This window comes from Odocoileus virginianus, chromosome 14 (genome assembly GCF_023699985.2).
Source record: "Odocoileus virginianus isolate 20LAN1187 ecotype Illinois chromosome 14, Ovbor_1.2, whole genome shotgun sequence".
NCBI classification, from domain to species: domain Eukaryota; kingdom Metazoa; phylum Chordata; class Mammalia; order Artiodactyla; family Cervidae; genus Odocoileus; species Odocoileus virginianus.
This window is the reverse complement of record NC_069687.1, coordinates 64063883-64084280: the sequence shown is the minus strand read 5'-3', so window position 1 is coordinate 64084280 and position 20398 is coordinate 64063883. Positions and strand designations below refer to the sequence as shown.

The window sequence follows — 20398 nt, the reverse complement described above, 5'->3', positions numbered from 1 at the left end:
CTGCTGGCTGTAGCCTATGAAATCAATTTAATGGGCTGTAACCAGCATTTTTTTAATAAAACGAAATTGAATCCGGGCATTCCCCTGCCCACAATGGTAAGCATAACAAAAATCACACAAAAAGGCTAAAAGCAATAAGCAAAAACATTAACAGGAAAATTCAAATTAAAAGGAAAGCAAAAGTCATTACTACAAGGAGAGCAATATTCAAGTCAAACCAGTAAATAACATACAAGGCTTTAAACCTTTCTAAAAGGCAAAAATCTATAAAGAGGATAATGTGTACTTTTATATAATGAATAAAATTCCAAAAAGTACAAAAAAATTAGAAATATTAAAAAAAAATTTAAACACCTTTTCATCTTCGACACATCAAACAGACCAACCAACAAACACCACTTGATTTTCCACGGAACATTAACAAAAAAAAAAAAAAAGAGCATCAAGCCAGAGAAGAAATCTCAAATACAGTTAGGAAGCAGGAAGAGATGATATGTTTGAGACCAGACCAAGCAAAAAAGTCTAGATTTAGTTTGCCAGTTACTACTTGCATAAACTAAAGATAAATCCATGGAACAATGGCTGTTACAGGCATATCAAACACCTTTGGGTTGTTACTGTTATTGCCAGATTGGCCCCTAACCTAGCCTACAATTCTTCCCTAGTGTTAACCAACACATTGCTGAAAAATGAGATCAGTGGAAAGCCAGAAGCATTCATCTGGAAAAAAGAGGAGACAAACTTGTCCACAAAAGCAGCCCCTATCTTTCATACTACTCTTGCAACTCAGAAGGAAGTTCTATGCATCATGTATGCATCTACGCATTCATGTCTTTTTAATACAATGATTCCAGCCACCAATAAGTCCAACTTAATCAGAAATCTTCTCCTCCCTCCACACAAACATTAAAATTTAGGAACAAACTAGTGGTTTTCTTTCTACAATAAAAAGCAGTAATAAATTTTAAATCCATTGGGAGTTTGACTGAAATTACTGTACATGATATTACTAATGTAGTAAGCTTCCTTCCAACTTGCCTAACCTATAGTTCCACTCAAGTTTTTAATGGCTGTTATTAACATTACAAGACAAGATTATACTAAGGTATCTGGAAGAATAAATAAAGGAGATGTTTCTTCCTTTCCTCACAAAATTTTTTATGCCTATGTTATCAGATTTTTAAATCTTTCTTAAAAGCTACAATAATGAAAAGTAGTGTGGTACTGACAAAGTAAGACCAATGAAACAAAACAGAAAGTCAACAAACAGATTCATTTACACTTACAATTTGCATATGATGAAGTTAGAATTTCAAATAAGGGGAAGAGGGATCTTTCAAGAAAGAGTATTAAAAATAAAAGTTAGGGACTTCTCTGGCGGCCCAGTGGTTAAGACTCCTTCTAATGCAGGGGGTGTCACAGGTTCTATCCCTGGGGGACTAGGCTCCCACATGCCACTGTGTGGGTCCAAAAAAATTCTTTTAATGAATAATAATAAAAAATGTTAAATGTTGCCTCATTTCATATACCAATATATACCATCGATAAAAAGAATCAAATACAAAAAACTCTACAACCATTCCTAAGAGCAGCTACCAAACAGAAATAAAATTTAGATTTGACTTAAAAAAATTTTAACCCAGATATGTTCATTATCAAATTTTAAAGACAAATACACTGGGAGAAACATTGTGATATACAGTAAATAAGTTACTATATATAATGAGCTCTTGGTTAGGAAACCAAAATTAATACTTTAATAGGCAAATAAAGAGTAACTACCAATATCGCAAAACAAGAAATTTAAATGGCTGTCAAAAATGAACAAGTACAGTAACAAAAAAAGATGAAATTTTTCACCTATCTTAAATTTGCAACTTTAATTCTTATATATGTTAACCTTTGGTAGGGTTACAAATTGTTACCTTTCAGAAAGAGAGTATTTATCAACATATAACTTCAAAAATTACAACATAACACTGGACATAATTTAACTTACAGCAATTTATCCTAAAGAATTGTAAACCTACACAAAATTGTAGCTACAACAATTTATAACATGGAAAAATAGAAAGCAATGTAAATGTTCAATACTATGATGTCATTTAAAAATATGATACAACAGGAGAAAATTTAAGTTCTTTCAAAACTTAACTAGTTAAGCTTTATTATGCTTAACTAGTTGAGCATAACACAGTGAAGAGCTTAACTCTCAAATGTAACTAGTACTCAGAACAACATAAAGTACATTACTAGGACCCCAAACACTGCCCAGTCATTAACACACTAAGGGTAACCTCTATTTTTTAAATATCATCACAGATCCATTTTGCCTATTTTTTAAGTTTTACATAAATGGAATCATATTGTATAATACTATTTTGAGTCTGGCTTCTTTTGCTTAAGATTGTGATTTTTGAGATCTTTAGGTAGTAGTTCATTCTCTTCCACTGCTGTATAGTATTTCAAAAATTATGTCCTCAGTCTTCTGTACATGAATGTGTGGGTCACTTCCACTTTTGGAATTTAAAATAACTGTCATGTCTTTATCCATATATATATGGATATATATTTCGTTAGATCTATACTAGGATAGAACAGCTAGGTTATGAAATATATACTACCACTTTTCTAAAGTAATATTACCCAGTAATCAATACCATCAGCAGTTTATGTGAGTTCTATTGCTCCTGACCAGCTATGGGTTTTGGGGCTTTTTAATTTTTTTTCCTGGTTCTGTTTTTGGTGTTTTTTTCTGTTTGCTTAATTTTAACATTCTGTTGGGTATACAGTAGTATCTCTCTGTAGTTTTAAGCTGCATTGTCCTGGTGACTAATAAGGTTGAGGACCTTTTGTAAACTTAGCCATTTGGATAATGTCTTTTGTAAAGTGGAAGTTAAAGCTTTTCACTATTTTTTAGTGAAAAAAGTCACTTTAGAGACAGCCTTTTCTTATTGATTTCTAGAAACTTTACATATATTAGAATGGAGTCCTTTTTTCAAATGTATTTATTACAAAGATCTTCTCCTAATCTGTGAGTTAATTTTCCATTCTCTTTACAGTGTATTTTGATAAACAGAAGTAATTAATTTTAATGAAAAGTAACTTATCATTGTTTCCTTGATTATAATTTGTGCTTTTTATGCCTTGCTTAAGAAATATTTCTTCTCCTAAAGTCATAAAACTATTCTCTCGTGTAGCAGCCAGAAGTTTAATTTTAATTTTTATACTTATATCTAAAACTCATCTACACTGGCTTGTATGTACAGTGAGAATCAGGACTCATATTCTAAAATTTGAATGCAATGTTTTTCAAACTGCAGGTTGGAGCTCACAGTATCAATTTAAAGGATAACCAGCATTTAAAAAAAAAAACCAAAACTGAAATATGTAAGAACAAAACACAGAGTATATCCGCTATTTCATTATTTACAACATACATTTTAAAAAATATTTTAACATCTCTGAAATTGGGCTATTTCTTATAATAATGGCAACTTACAATTTAAAATGGTAGCACTTTTTCTATATATTATTGGGTTGGGCCAAAATGTCTGTTTGGGTTTCTCTTAAGATCTCATATAAGATCATTCAGTGATGGAATACAGTAATATTGGGGGCCGCTGTGTGAAAGTATATGTATGTGATACAGACACAAATACATATATATTAACACATACAAACATGCCTATAGTATACAGACATAAACACATATGCTCACGTATATTGGGTCTAATGTAATTTTTACTCCTTACTATAAAAGCACTGAAGAACCCCTGGTTAAGATAACGGAGTGCAGCGGGTCTCATACTGCATGTTTTCAGTCTTCTTTCAATTCTCCTAATTATATCAAAAGAGATTTTCATTCTCTTTCACTGCTGTACAGTACTTCAAAAATTATACACTCACTCTACTGTGGATAAATGTGTGGGTCACTTACACTTTCGTAATTTAAAATAATTCTGTCATGTCTTTGGTGTGTATGGGTATATATTTTGTTTGTTTTTAACATAAAGAACTGGTCTCTTGTTCAGTTTACTGTAACAGTGTTTAGCTAGAATTTCACTACACATTTTGTTTCTATGGTATTTTTTTTTTACAGTAACCAATCTCTACATAGTTCCCTTTTCTGATTTTTTTTTTAAAGAAACAAGATTTTAAAAATATACAACAAAAGAACAAATGGTATGCAGATTTGTCCAGACTGTGAAGGCTGTAATCTCCTGTCTAAAATTTGTGAAATACTATCTGAAAAGAATAGTGACATAAAAAAACCACGTAAACTATATTAAATGGGGAAAAAAGCAAGTCAAAATAAGTCTGTATGATCCCATCTTTACAAATGTTTTACCTATCAAACTTTATTTAAAGAAGCAACTAGCAAAAGTGTTAAAATGCTGGCAATACCATCCCTGTAATTTTTCTGTTTTGCTTATATACCCCATCTAAATTTTCCTTAAGGAAGACACATTTCTTTTTAAAATAACAATGAACAGTGACTTTTCAAAAACTGAAACTGAAAACGCCAGAAGAGCCACGCCAAGACCCCAGATACAGAAGCTCTAACCTTAAAAGACAGAAACCAGTCACTCAACCTCCAGCAGAGTCAGCTCCTGCAGACGCGTCTGACTTGTGTCTGCCTCCCGATCTACAAAGCGGAAGTGAAAGCAGGTTCTCCCTGAGTGAGAAAACTTTAAAAGATAATCCTGGTACTTAATATGGGCTCCTTTAGTCAAATTTAAACTCCACAGGACAGAAGTGTTTGGCTGTTTTATTCTGTATTCTCAGCACTTAGAATGATTCCTGACACACAAGTAGGGTAGGATAATAAGTATATACTGACAATGAATATTACTTAGAATTATTATAGGTATATCTTCCTATTCATTGTAATGACCGAACTGGTAATCTTGTTTCTGCTTAACTCCCTTCCCATATTTTCCAAACTGTCTACAATGAGCAAGATTTCAACATGTAGGGCAAGAAACCATAAAACACCACTTCTGGTTGTTACAGAAAAGAAGTAAGAAATAAAATCTATTTTCAGAAAGGCAGTCACCCGTATCACCTCCAAAGTACTCATTTACCTAGATAAAAGAAGAACATCTCATTAATTATTTGACTGTTTAAAAAGGTCCAAAACAAGCACAGATACAAGTCTGCTAGAGTCTCCCTAAGAAAGCAGAGAATGGGTGGCAGAATGTGCATTTAAATGCTTCCTAGGGCTCAGGAAGTGACTTTGAAGAGAACTTTAAAGCAAAAAAACTGTTTCATGTTTACTAAAGAAAGCCAGAAAAAGAAGGTGCTTCAGAAGCAGGAACAGAAGAACAGCCGACAGACGCTGAGTCGTGAAGCACAGCGCACAGAGGCAGTCAGTCCGCTGAAATGTAAAGAGCAGGCCTTCAGAGCCAGGAGTCCAATGCAAATCCCAGGCTTTGCCAATTACAAACTGTGGGACTTCCGGTAAGTCACTTGACTTCTCTCTGGGACTTGGTTCCCTCTTTTATAGGACAGAGATAACACTGCCTACCTTGAAGGAAAAGAAATAACATGGGCAAACATTGCTCAAAGGGCGAAAACAATAAACCAGAAAAACATTTTTACTCTTTTGCTTCTACTATAAATTATTTTAAAAGAAACATGAAAGTATCTACTAAGGATATGAAGGGAAGTTAGAGAAATACCATACCACATCACAATCATTTCTCATATTATTGTGTTAAGGGGTAACCTGGCAGACTCAGCAAAGATTTCAAACATAAAATCTACCCAAGAAATTGTAAAGCAATGAATTATAATAATAGTAGCTACCACTTACTGAGCACACATTAGAAATTATATCGTTCAATTAAAACTAGGGAAACAAAACCAAAACTACCAAAAACTTAAGAGTAAGATGATGGATTTAACACAATATCAATCAAATTTCCAGCAGGTTTTATTCTACTCCCCTCCCAACTCCACCAATTGCACTGATTTTAAATTTTTTATGAAAAAATATATACAGTGAAGGCAATCTGGAAGAACTAAATGAGAGAATTTACACTATGAAATATCAAGATCTACTATATAGCTCTTGTAACAAAGAGAGTATTATATAGGAATAAAGGTAGACAAAGGGCTTCCCTCGTAGCTCAGTCGGTAAAGAATCTGCCTGCAGTGCAGGACACCCAGGTTTGATTCCTGGGTTGGGAAGATCCCCTGGAGAAGGAAATGGCAACCCACTTCAGTATTCTTGCCTGGAGAATCCCATGGACAGGGGAGCCTGGTGAGCAACAGTCCAAGGGGTTGCAAAAGTCAGACACAACTTAGCAACTAAACCACCACCAAAAATTGTATCCAAACTCAGATCCACACACATGAGTTCCCTTGGCTAAATACTAAGGTAACACACTTAGTGCAGTGAAGGAAAAAACGCTCTTTCCAGTAAAAGACTATCAACTGGGTATTCTTATTTTGAACCCTACCTATCCTCTCACCAAGGGGAAAAAGTATATTCTACATAGACTGCAGATTTAAATGTCAAAGGTAAGCTTCTAGAAGAAACCATAGATCATCTCCATGACCATGGAATAGGTAAAGCTTTCCTAAACAGGATAAAGCATCTGCTAACAAGAAAGAAAAATCTGATAAACTGGATTATAATGAGAAAGTTCCGTTCACTGAAAGCATCATTAAGAGACTGAAGATTAAAATGCTCTAAAACTGATTTATGGTGATAGAACAACACTTAACTGCATATCTGAAATGGTTGAATTTTACAACATAGAAAATATATTATTTTTTAAGGAATTAAACTTAAAAAAAGGCAACCCACGAAGTGAGAGAAGATTTATAAAACATTCAGAATATTAAGAAAATCAACCCTCACTTCAAATTAATAAGGAATGCAAACACACACACTCAACTCCCCCTCCCAAAAAATAGGTAAAACACTTATATAGGCACTTCACAAAAGAAAATATTCAAATAAAGTTAAAATATGAAAATTCAACCCAAGTGCTATCATCCAGAAACAATCACTTGCAGTTTGGTTACAAAAGTTGAAAACTAGAGAGAGAGAGAGAGAGAGAGAGAGAGAGAGAGAGAGAGATGTTTTAAAAAACTGTTTGAAGCATGCTCTCTAGTAGAACTGCTTTTCTCATGTGTCATGGATATCTTTTCATATCACTGTAGACCTTCATCTTCATTTTTAATGCCAACAGTTTACTTCATCCATAATTTACTCAGCACAGGTTAAGTAGTAAACATTTAACTTTTTACTGTCACATACAACTACAATTAACCTTTATGCTTACTTTGAATAACTGCCTACTTGGATCAAATTCCTAGAAATGCTGGATCCATAAGAACTTGTATTTAATAAAAGAATGTCTACACTGAATTTCATTTCCTTTGTTTAATCATTTCTACTCATCAGAATAGAGTTCATATTATAAGTTATAAAATCTAATGGTCAATTCTCATTGCTCACATTTCAGAACCCATCAAAAAGACTTGAGCATTCTCTCCTCCCTGATATACTTCAGTCACTTGGCTTCCCGGACTCTCTGCACTCATCTACTTCTAGGATCTCTAACACAAGAAATATAGATTTTCAGACAGAAGGAAAACCACAAGAATACCTGAATCCAGTGAGGGAATGCAGAGATAAATGAAGAGGAAAATGGCAAAAATGACAGTATATATAAAATAATATTTCTATTTTTTAATTTCTTTAAAATATAATTGACTACCTGAGGAGTTCAAAATGTTGAACCACAAATAAATGGAAAGTGATCTTTTAGCCATGAACTACAAGACTCAATATTGTTATGATGTCAGCACTACCCAAAGAATCTATATAGTCAATGCAATCCTTATCAAAATTTCAAAAGAGTTTTTGCATATACAGAAAAACTCATTCTAAAATTCATACAGAATCTCAAGGGACCCTGAATAGCCAAAATAATCTTAGAAACAGCAGCAATACCATCTCACATTTCCTGATTTCAAGACTTATCACAAAGCTACAGTAATCAAAATAGTATGGTACTGGCATAAAGACAGATATAGAGACCAACTGGAGTAGAGAGCCCAGAAATAAATCCTCACATACACAAGCAAATGATTTTTTATAAAGGTACCTGGATTAGTCTATGGGGAAATAACAGTTTTCTCAACAAATGCTACTGGAAAAACTAGATAGCCACATATCAAAGAATAAAACTGGGCCCTTACTTAATAGCACATATAAAAATTACATGTGCTCAAAATGGGTCAAAGATCCAAATATAACAGCTAAAACTATAAACTTCTTAGAAGAAGAGATAAAGGAAAAGCTTCATTACATTGGATTTAGCAATGATTCCTTGTATATGATACCAAAAGCTAAGACAACAAAAATAAAAATATATAAATCAGACTGTATCAAAATTTAAAACTGCTGTGCATCAAAGAATACAATCAACAGAGTGAAAATTCAACCGAAGAAATGGGAAAAAATGTCTGCAAAGCATGCATCTGATAAGGGATTAATATTCAGAATCTATAAAGAACTAAAACTAAACAGCAAAAACAAATTAATTCAAAATGGGCAAAGGACTTGATACACACTTCTGTGAGAAGATATACATACTAGTGGCTAAAAAGCTTAGGGAAAGATACTCAACGCCATTAGTCATCAGGGAAATGCAAATCAAAACCACTATGAGATATCACCTCACACCTATCAGAATGACTACTACCAAAGCAACAGAAAATAGCAAGTGTTGACAAGGATGTGGATAAACTAGAACCCTTATACACTGCTGATAGGAATGTGAAATGGGGTAGCTGCTATGGAAAAATGAATGGTAGTTTATGAAAAAATTAAAAATAGAGTCACCATATGACCCAGCAAGACCAATTCTGTATCTGTATCCAAAAGAATTAAATATTCAAAGAAATATTTATACACCATGTCCATATACCAGCATTATTCACAATAACCAAAAGGTGGAAACAGCCCAGACGTTCACTGAAGGATGAAACGCTAAATGATACACAGTATAAACATGCACAGGGACATTACTCAGCCTTCAAAAAAAGGGGATTCTTCTACACATTATAGCATGGATGGACATTGAGGACACTAAGCTAAGGGAAATAAGTCAGCTATAAAAAGAAATACTGTACAATTCTGTTTATGTGAGGTATACAGAGCAGCCAAATTCATAGAAACAGACAACAGAATGGTTGTTCCTGCTCTGCCAGGGGAAATGAGGAGTGGTTAATGAACCATATAACATACAGCAATATTAACTTTGTTAATCATGTTGTAATTATATTCCTAATACTTATTAGTCCTTAACTTTGTATTAGTCTTTATACCTTTTGACAACTTTAATCTTTTTTTTACTTTAGAATATTTTAATTTTCTTAAACTTTTTATTTCCATTGGGGTATAGCCAATTAAGTGTTGTGACAGTTTCACATGAACGCCGAAGGGACTCAGCCATAAATACACAAGCATCCATTCTCCCCCAACTCCTCTCCACAGAGCACTAAGCAGAGGTCTGTGTGCTACGCTGTCGGTCCTCGTTGGTCCACTTTAAACATAGCAATACTGGCCACTTTAATCCAAGTCTCCCAGTCCACACCTCCTGACTCTGGCAACTACAGATCTGACATTTTCTCTAAGTTTGCTTGTTCTTAAGTATAACTGACCTACAACACAAGAAAAATAAACAGCTTTTGAAATTATGTATTTACACACATAAACATGACACGGTAGCAAAAATAGCAACAATATATCAAGGACTCTATATCCTTATAGAAATAAAATGTAATATAACAAACAGCACCAAGGATGGAAGGAGGGAAGGGGAAGTATAGAGCTGCAAGGTCTTTCTTCCATGTACATGAAGCAGCATTTATCACTTCAGGACAGGCTGTGATAAGTTAAAGATGTGAACTGTAAACGCTACAACAATCATGAAAAAAAAAAAAATTAAGCAAGCAAGGTTTAACTAATAAGCCAATGGTAAAGATGAAAATGGAATCACCCCAAAACTAAATTAATCCAAAAGAGAGCAGAAAAGAGTAAAAGTGGGGGAAAGAGCAGATCAAACAAATAGAAAACAAATAACAAAGGGGTAGATTTAAAACTAAAATCTTCAATTCAGTCTCAGTCGTGTCCAACTCTTTGCAACCCTATGTAATGCAGCACACCAAGCTTCCCTGTCCATCACCAACTCCTGGAGCTTACTCAAAATCATGTCCATCGCATCAGTGATACCATCCAACCATCTCATCTTCTCTGTCATCCCCTTCTCCTCCAGCCTTCAGTCTTTCCCATCATCAGGGTCTTTCCCAATGAGTGGAAAGTTCTTTGCATCAAGTGGCCAAAGTATTAGAGTTTCAGCTTCAGCATCAGTCCCTCCAATGAATATTCAGGACTGATTTCCTTTAGGATTGACTCGTTGGATGGAGTCTTCTCCAACACCACAGTTCAAAATTTCTCCTGACAATCTTGATTCCAGCTTGTACTTCATCCAGCCCGGCATTTCACATGATGTACTCTGCATAGAAGTTAAATAAGTAGGGTGAAAATATACAGCCTTGACATTATCCTTTCCCGATTTGGAACCAGTCTGTTGTTCCATGTCCAGTTCTAACTGTTGCTTCTTGACCTGCATAAAGATTTCTCAGGAGGCAGGTCAGGAGGTCTGGTATGCCCATCTCTTTCAGAATTTTCCACAGTTTATTTTGATCCACACAGTCAAAGGCTTTGGCATAATCAATAAAGCAGATGTTTTTCTGGAACTCTCTTGCTTTATCAGTGATCCAATGGATGTTGGCAATTTGATCTCTGGTTCCTCTGCCTTTTCTAAGTCCATCTTGAACATCTGGAATTTTACAGTTCATGTACTGTTGAAGCCTGGCTTGGAGAATTTTGAGCATTACTTTACGGTGTGTGAGATGAGTGCAATTGTGTGGTAGTTTGAGCATTCTTTGGCATTGCCTTTCTCTGGGATTGGAATGAAAACTGACCTTTTCCAGTCCTGTGGCCACTGCTGAGTTTTCCAAATTTGCTGGCATATTGAGTGTAGCACTTTTACAACATCATCTTTTAGGATTTGAACTAGCTCAACTGGAATTCCATCCATTAGCTTTGTTCGTAGTGATGATTCCTAAGGCCCTGTGGAATTTGCATTCCAGAATGTCAGCTGAGTGATCACACCGGTGTGATTATCTGGGTCATGAAGATCTTTTTTTGCATAAATCTTCTGTGTATTCTTGCCACCTCTTCTTAATACCTTCTGCTTTTGTTAGGTCCATACCATTTCTGTCCTTTATTGAGCCCATCTTTGCATGAAATATTCCCTTGGTATCTCTAATTTTCTTGAAGAGAGCTCTAATCTTTCCCATTCTATTATTTCTCTCTATTTCTTTGCATTGATCACTGAGGAGATGATCAGTCTTCCCAAGGAGATGATCAATCACTGAGGAGATGATCAATCACTGAGAAGATAATCATCTTCCAGAGGAGATGACGATGGAGTAGAAGAACATGCACTCATCTTCTCCTGCGAGAACTCCCAAACTACAACTTGCTGCTGAATGGTCAACTGGAGAATGTTGGGATCCCACCAAAAAAAGATACCCCACATCCAAGGGCAAAGGAGAAGCCCCAGTGAGACGGTGAGAGAGGGGAAATCATGTTTAGAATCAAATCTCTTACCCACCAGAGACACTCAGAGGGCTCAAACAAACCTTGTGTGCACCAGGACCCAGAGACCCCACAGAGACTGAGACAGAACTGTGTTTCAGCCTCTCCTGTGGAGGTACAGGTCAGCAGAGGCCTGCTACTGGGGCTCTGGATGCAGCAGACCTGGCTATGGAATAAGACCTCTTGGAGGAGGTCGCCATTAACCCCACCATAGAGCCACCAGAACTTATACAGGACTGGGAAACAGACTCTTGGAGGGTACAAACAAAACCTTGTGTGCACCACGTCCCAGGAGAAAGGAGCAATGACTCCACAAAAGACTGACCCAGACTTGCCCGTGAGTGTCCAGAGTCTGCGGGAGAGGTGTGGGTCGATGGTAGCCTGCTGCAGTGTCAGGGGCACTGAGTGCATCAGTGCATGCATGGGACCTGAAGAAGGTCGCCATTATCTTCATTACCTCCACCATAGTTTGGCCTCAGGTCAAACAGCAGGGAGGGAACACAGCCCCATCCATCAACAGAAAATTGGAGTCAAGATTTACTGAGCACGGCTCCGCCCATCAGAACAAGACCCAATTTCCCCCTAGGTCAGTCTCTCCCATCAGGAAACTTCCAATAAGCCTCTTATCCTTATCCATCAGAGGGTGGACAAAATGAAAACCACAATCACAGAAAACTAACCAAACTTATCACATGGACCAGAGCCCTGTCTAACTCAATGAAACTATAAGTCATGCCACATAGGGCCACCCAAGACGGACAACTCATGGTGAAGAGTTCTGATAAAATGTGGTCCACTGGAGAAGCGAATGGCAAACCACTTCAGTATTCTTGCCTTGAGAACCCCATGAATAGCATGAAAAGGCAAAAAGACAGGACACTGAAAGATGAACCCCCCAGGTCGGTAGGTGCCCAGTATGCTACTGGAGATCAGTGGGGAAATAACTCCAGAAAGAATGAAGGGATGGAGCCAAAGCAAAAACAGCACCCAGTTGTGGATGTGATTGGTGATGGAAGTAAAGTCCTTTGCTGTAAAGAGCAATATTGCATAGGAACCTGGAATGTTAGGTCCATGAATCAAGGCAAATTGGAAGTGGTCAAACAGGAGATGCCAAGAGTGAACATTGACATTTTAGGAATCAGTGAACTGAAATGGACTGGAATGGGTGAATTTAACTCAGATGACCATTATATCTACTACAGTGGGCAAGAATCCCTTGGAAGAAATGAAGTAGCCATCATAGTCAACAAAAGAGTCCAAAATGCTGTACTTGGATGCAATCTCAAAAATGACAGAGTGATCTCGTTTCCAAGGCAAACCATTCACTATCACAGTGATCCAAGTCTGAAGCTGAATGGTTCTTAAATGAGACCTAAAAGACCTTCTAGAACTAACACCCCAAAAAGATGTCCTTTTCATTACTGGGGACTGGAATGCAGAAGTAGGAAGTCAAGAGATACCTGGAGTAACGGGCAAGTTTGGCCTTGGAGTACAAAACAAAGCAGGTCAAAGGCTAATAGAGTTTTGCGAAGAGAACACACTGGTCATAGCAAACACCCTCTTCCAACAACACAAGAGAAGACTCTACACATGGACATCACCAGATGGTCAATACCGAAATCAGATTGATTATATTCTTTGCAGCTAAAGCGGGAGAAGCTGTATACAGTCAGTAAAAACAAGACCAGGAGCTGAGCTGACTGTGGCTCAGATCATGAACTCCTTATTGCCAAATTCAGACTTAAATTGAAGGAAGTAGGGAAAACCACTAAACCATTCAGGTATGACCTAAATTAAATCCCTTATGATTAAACAGTGTAAGTGAGAAATAGATTCAAGGAATTAGATCTGATAGACAGAGTGCCTGAAGAATGATGGACAGAGGTTCATGATATTGTACAGGAGGCAGGGATCAACACCATCCCCAAGAAAAAGAAATGCAAAAAGGCAAAATGGTTGTCTGAGGAGGCCTTACAAATAGCTGAGAAAAGAAGAGAAGTGAAAGGCAAAGGAGAAAAAGAAAGATATACCTGTTCGAAGGTAGAGTTCCAAAGAATAGCAAGGAGAGATAAGAAAATTAAAATCTTAGTAACTGGTTAAATGTAAGTGGTCAAAATATTCTAATTAAAAGACAGAGATTGTGATATTGGATATCTACATACAAGAAATCCACTTTAAACACAAAGGCACACTGGTTAAATGTAAAAGGACAGAAAAAGAAATATAACAAATGACCAATCAAAGGACACGTCCAGAGTAGCTATGCTATCATTGGACAAAGCAGATTTTAGAACAAAGAATGTAACCAGGGATAAAGTCAGACACTTTCACAATGTTAAAGGGATCAATTTATCAAAACAATACAGTAATCCTATATGCATATGCCCTTGACTAACAGCTTTAAAATACATGTGTAAGAGAAAATAATAACATACTCAAAGGAGGAAAAAAAATCCAAAGTTAGATGTGAACATTTTAACACTCCTCTATTAGTTATGCATAGAACAAGTAGACAGAAAAGAGTACAGATATGGAGGACATGAATAACACTATCAGACAACGTACCCTGACATTTATAGAACACTCTACCCAACAAGGGAGCACATTCTTTCCAAGTATAGATCAAACATTCACCAAGATAAATGCTATTCTAGGCCATAAAATAGGTTTCAATAAATTTAAAAGGGCTGAGACTATGTCCTGCATGACAAAGAATTAATCCAAAATTAACCTAATAGAAAAATCCTGAAATTTGAAAATTAAACAATGCATCACTAAACACGAGTCAAAAAAGAAACCACAAGGAAAATTAGAAAATACCATGAATTAAATAAAAATGAAAATTGAACATATTAAATATTGTGGGATATAACTAAAGAGGTGCTTAGAGAGAAACTGATGGCATTGAGTGCATTAGAAAATTTAAAAAGAAAGAAAATGGTCTTCAAAGCAATATTTTTCACCATAAAAAAATAGAAAATTAGCAAATTAAACCCAAAATAAGCAGAGGAAGGAAATAAGATGAGATCCAAAATTAGTAGAACAAAAAATAGAAAAACAATAAGGAAAAAAACTAATGAAACCCAAAGTCATGTCTTTGAAACAGTCAATAAAACTGATACTTAGCCAAACTGCTAAGGAAAAAATTATACAAAAAAACAAATTTTTAGTCTCAGAAATAAAAGTGGGATCATGAAAACTGATATTCGCTTAGGTGGTAAAGAATCTACCCATAATGTGGGATTTGACCCCTGGATTGGGAAGATCTCCTGGAAAAGGTAATGGCAACCCACCCCAGTATTCTTGCCTGGAGAAGTCCATGGACAGAGGAGCCTGGCAGGCTACAGTCCATGGGGTCACAAGAGTTGGACATGATTGAGTGACTAACACTTTGACTTTTGACAAACATTAAAGGAAAATAAGGGGATATTACATTATATTACATTATATTATATTATAGTAATATATTCCACAACTCAGATAAGAGGGACAAATTCTTTAAAAGATACAAGAATACTCATACAAGAAGAAATGGATAACCTCAACAACTATTAAAGAAACTGGTTTCAGTGGTGAATTTTATTTAGTATCTAAGGAAGAAGCATATCAATTCTACAAACTCTTCCAAAAAGTAGATGAAAAGGGAACATCACCAACAATATTCTGAGGTCAGTATTACCTCGATAAGAAAAATCTACCAACAATACCACAAGGAAAAAAATATATATATATATGATTAGTGTGATTATGCTACATTCATCTGTCACACCTAAATAAACTATTAACTTAAAACTGGTGAACTTTATTATATATAAACTAAAAATCAAAAAAGTTTACTTTTTAAAAAATTTAAGTGCTACAGAAAAACAAAAACTCCCACAAAGCAAACTCAAGGCCTAACTGGCTTCATAGAGAAATCGTTCAAACATTTGAGGAAAAAATAGCAGCAATCTTTCCCAATCTTTCTATTTTTAGATATAGAGAGGGTAATTCATTTTATTTCACTGGCGCTTCCCTGGTGGCTCACAGCCAGTGCAATAAGGCAAGAAAAAGAAATAAAAAGCATAAATATCAGGAAGGATCTGGATGTGTCATGACTGTCTAAAAAGAAAACCCTAAGGAATGTATAAAACAAGTAGAATTAATATGTGATGTTGGCAAAATCACAGGATAAAAAAAAAGAATAAAGCTACACAAAACTCAAGCACTCAGCATAGGAATAGAACATAGGGAGAAAAATACTTAGATCCCAGGACACCCGTATGTTCCTCCCATAAGCCTTCATGAAGAGCAAAAGTAATACAAGATACCTGCAAAATAAAAACAGATAAACAAGCAGCAGGCTGAAGACTGACAAAAAAAAAATCACATTAAGTGTGAAAATACTGAGAAAAAGTTCTGAATACAAATGAATTAAAAGAGGATTCAAGAGGCAAAGAAACAGTCTTCCAGGGTCACTCTTTAAGGAAATGGAAAGGCAAATGCAAGAAGCTACTCAACTTGATAAAGAACATCTTCAAAAAACCTATAGCTAATATCATACCTAATGATAAAAAATCTGATGCTTTCATGCTAAGGAACAATGCAAAGATATCCCTTTTCAACATTATGGTGGGAGACTTAGTTAATGCGTCATATTTGAAACAAAAGGAAATTTTAAAGTATACATATCAGAAATACAACTATCTTTGTTCACAGGTTACATGATCACTTATGTAGGGAAAAGAAAAATTGACCAACAAATTCCTGAAACTAAAAAGCAATTACTGCAAGACTGATATAAAGTCAACCACATTTACATATATCAGCAATGGACAAGTGAAATTTAAAATTAAGATACATTATTACCATTCACACTGCTATCCTTTGGTCACTAAGTCACATCCAACTCTTTAAGACTCTATGGATTGCAGCCTGCGAGGCTCCTCTGTCCGTGAGATTTCCAAGGCAAGAATACTGGAGTGGGTTGCCATTTCTTTCTCCAAGGGATCTTCCCAACGTAGGGATCAAACTTGTGTCTCCTGCACTGGCAGGCGGATTCTTTACCACTGAGCCACCAGGGGAGCCCACCATTTACATTAGGATGACCCAAAATGAGATATTTAGGCATAAAGCTAACAAAACCTGTACAAACTCTGTATGAGGAACAACTATAAAACTGATGAAAGATATTAACAAAATAGAGAGTGATATTCCATATTCACAAATTGTAAGACTCATTATTATCAAGATGTCAGTTCTTTCCAACTTGATCTAAATGTTCTATGTAGTCCCACCCAAAACCTGAGTTATTTTATGGATAACAACAAACTAATTCTCAGGTTTACATGAAGAAGTAAAAGATCTAGAATAGTCAAAACAATTAAAGGAACAGAAGAAAGTCAAAGAAATGATATTATTAACTTCAAGAACTACTATTAGGTTGGTGCAAAAGTAATTGCAGTTTTGCACTGTTGAACTTTGCTGTTTGATACTGGAATACATTCTTAAGTAAATGTGGTTATGTTATACAGCATTTTAATGTACATTTCTCGCTTTCTTTGCTAATGACTTATTCAGTTCAGTTCAGTCGCTCAGTCGTGTCCGACTCTTCGTGACCCCACGAACCACAGCACGCCAGGCCTCCCTGTCCATCACCAACTCCCATTGAGTTGGTGATGCCATCCAACCATCTCATCCTCTGGCATCCCCTTCTCTTCCTGCCCTCAATCTTTCCAAACATTAGGGTCCTTTCAAATGAGTCAGCTCTTCTCATCAGGTGGCCAAAGTAATGGAATGACTTATTACTTGGTGTTTATATTATATTTACTTTAGACTAGGGAAATGATGTTAAAGAGAAAAATCAAATTTGAGCAATTTTTTTATTCAAGTTCAAACTAGATCGTAAAGAAGCAGAGACCACTCACAGCATCAACGATGCATCTGGCCCAGGAACTGGGACACATAGCACAGTGGTGAGTCCAGAGGTCTGGCCAAGGAGACGGAAGCTGTGCAGACGGAGGGTGCAGTGGCCAGCCACCAGAAGCTGACAACAGCCAACTAACAGCAATCATCAAAGCTGATCCTCCTACAACTACATGAGAAAACTGACAAAGAACTCAAAGCTGACCATTCTACAGTCATTCGGCATTTGAAGCAAATTAGAAAGGTGAAAAGGTTCAATTAAGTGCATGCCTCATGAGCTGACCTCAAATCCAAAAAAAAATCATTTTGAAGTGATTAAAGTGAAGTGAATCATTATTTTACACAACAAAGAACCATTTCTCGACCAGATTGTGACATGTAACAAAAAATGGACAACTTGCAAGGACCGAAAAGAAGCTCCAAAGCACTTCCCAAAGTCCAACTTGCACCAAAGAAAGGTCATGGTCACTGTTTGGTGGTCTGCTGCCTGTCTGATCCACTACAGCTCTCTGAATCCCAGTGAAACCATTACATCTGAGAAGTATGCTCAGTAAATCAATGAGATGCACCAAAAATGCCTGCAGCTGGCACTGGTCAACAGAATGGGCCCAATCCTTCTCCACCTTTGCTCAACCACTCATTGCACAACCAATGCTTCAAAAGTTGAATGGATTGGGCTACGAAGTTTTACCTCATCCACCATATTCACCTGACCTCTCACCAACTGACTACCACTTCATGCATCTTGACAACTTCTTTCAGGGAAAATGCTTCTACAAGGAGGAGGCAGAAAATGCGCATTTTGAGTTAACTGAATCCCAAGGCATGGATTTTTATGCTACAGGAATAAAACTATTTCTCATTGGCAAAAATGTGCTGATTATAATGGCTCCTATTTTGATTAATAAAGATGTGTTTGAGCCTAGTTAAAATGATTTAAAATTCTCAGTCCAAAACTGCGATTGCTTTTGCACTAACCTAATACAGAGCTACACACTAACCAAGGCAGTATGTGGTACTGCTGAAAGAACACACAAATAGATCAAAGAAACAGAAGAAAGAGTCCAGAAGCAAACATATTATAATCAGCTTATCTTTGAAAGAGGACCAAAGACAATACAATGGAGCAACGATTATCTTTTCAACAAATGTTACTGCACTAACATAGGAGAAAATCTAGGTAACCTTGGATATAGTGATGACTTTTTAGATACAACACCAAAGGCACAATACATGAAGGAAGTATTTGATAAGCTACACTTCATTAAAATCAAAAACTTCTGCTCTGTGAAAGACAATGTCAAAAAAGAATGAAAAAAGAGAGAAGCCAGAGACTCGGAGAAAATATTTTCAAAAGACAAATCTGATAAAGGACTGTTAGCCAAAAAAACCCAAAAAAACTCTTAAAACTTAATAAGACCTAGAATCTGTCATACATAGTGAAGTCAGAAAGAGAAAAGTAAGTATCACATACTACATGGAATTTAAAAGAATGGACATGCGTTTGAACAAACTCCAGGAGATGGTGAGGGACAGGGAAACCTGACGTGTTGCAGTCCATGGGGTCACAAAGAGTCAGACACGACTGAGCGACTGAGCAACAACAAGAAAAAGGGCACCGATGACATACTTGAAGGGCAGGACGTGGAGAGAGACCTGCGGACACGGGGTGGGGACGACTGAGAGCAGCACTGACACATGCGCACGACCATATGTCCAACAGACGGCTGGTGGGAAGCTGCTGCGTGACACAGCAGGCTCAGCCCAACGCTCTGTGACACTCTAGACAGCTGGAATGGGGTGAGGGCGGAGGCTCAACAGGAAGGGGATACATGTGTACTTTTAGCTGATTCAGACTGTACAACAGAAACCAACACAACACTGCAAAGCAGTTTATTCTCTAATTAAAAACGAATTTTAAAAAACAACTTAATTTTTAGAATGGGCAAGACATTAACAGACACCTCACCAATGAATATATACAAATGGCAGTAAGCATATGAAAAGATGTTCAACAGCATATGTCATATTTGATATAAAACAATGAGGTACTACTACACACCTATCAGAATGGCCAAAATCCAAAAGAAGGACAACATCAAATGCTGATAAGGATGTGGAACAACAGGAATTCTCATTTACTACTGATGGGAAAGCAAAATGGTACAGCCACTTCAAAGTTCAGCGTTCCTTAGGAAACTAAACATACTCTTATCTGATCCAGCAATCACGTCCTTCAGTATTTACCCAAATATTAACTGAAAACTTATGTCCACACAAAAAGTTACTCACTGATGTTTACAGCAGCTTTACTGGTAACTGCCAAAACTTGGAAGTAACCAGGATGTCCTTCAGTAGTTGAACAGATAAACTGTGATACAGAGACAATGAAATATTATTTGGCACTAAATAGAAATAAGCCATCAAGTTATAAAACGACATGAAGAAAATTCAAATGCATATCCTTATGTGAAAAAAGCCAATGTGAAATGGCTATATATTATACTAAATGATTCCAGTTATATGACATTCTGGAAAAGATAAAACTATGGAGACAGCAAAAATCACAGAGGTTGCCAGCGGTTAGGAGGAGAAGGGATGAACAGGCAGAGCACACAGGATTTCTAGGGCAGTGAAACTATTCTGGGTGCCACTATAATGGTAGACTCATGTCACTGAACATTTGTCAAAACCTGGAAAATGAACAAGAGTGAACCCTAATGTAAACTATGGACTCTCGATGGTGATGTAGGTCCATAGTGATGGTGGTTTAGTCACTAAGTCGTGTCCAACTCTTGCGAC

At 36.4% G+C, this 20398-nt stretch overlaps 1 protein-coding gene and 1 long non-coding RNA gene across 13 annotated transcripts in view; one reads left to right on the top strand and one right to left on the bottom strand.

The window, feature by feature from the left end:
* Positions 1–20398, bottom strand: part of FBXW11 (F-box and WD repeat domain containing 11) — a 124061-nt gene that overhangs the window by 46414 nt on the left and 57249 nt on the right. The window lies entirely within an intron of this gene.
* LOC139038211 (uncharacterized) lies at positions 5153–7794 on the top strand. Its single transcript, XR_011491139.1, has 2 exons — positions 5153–5463; positions 7482–7794. It is a non-coding gene; the product is annotated as an uncharacterized lncRNA (long non-coding RNA).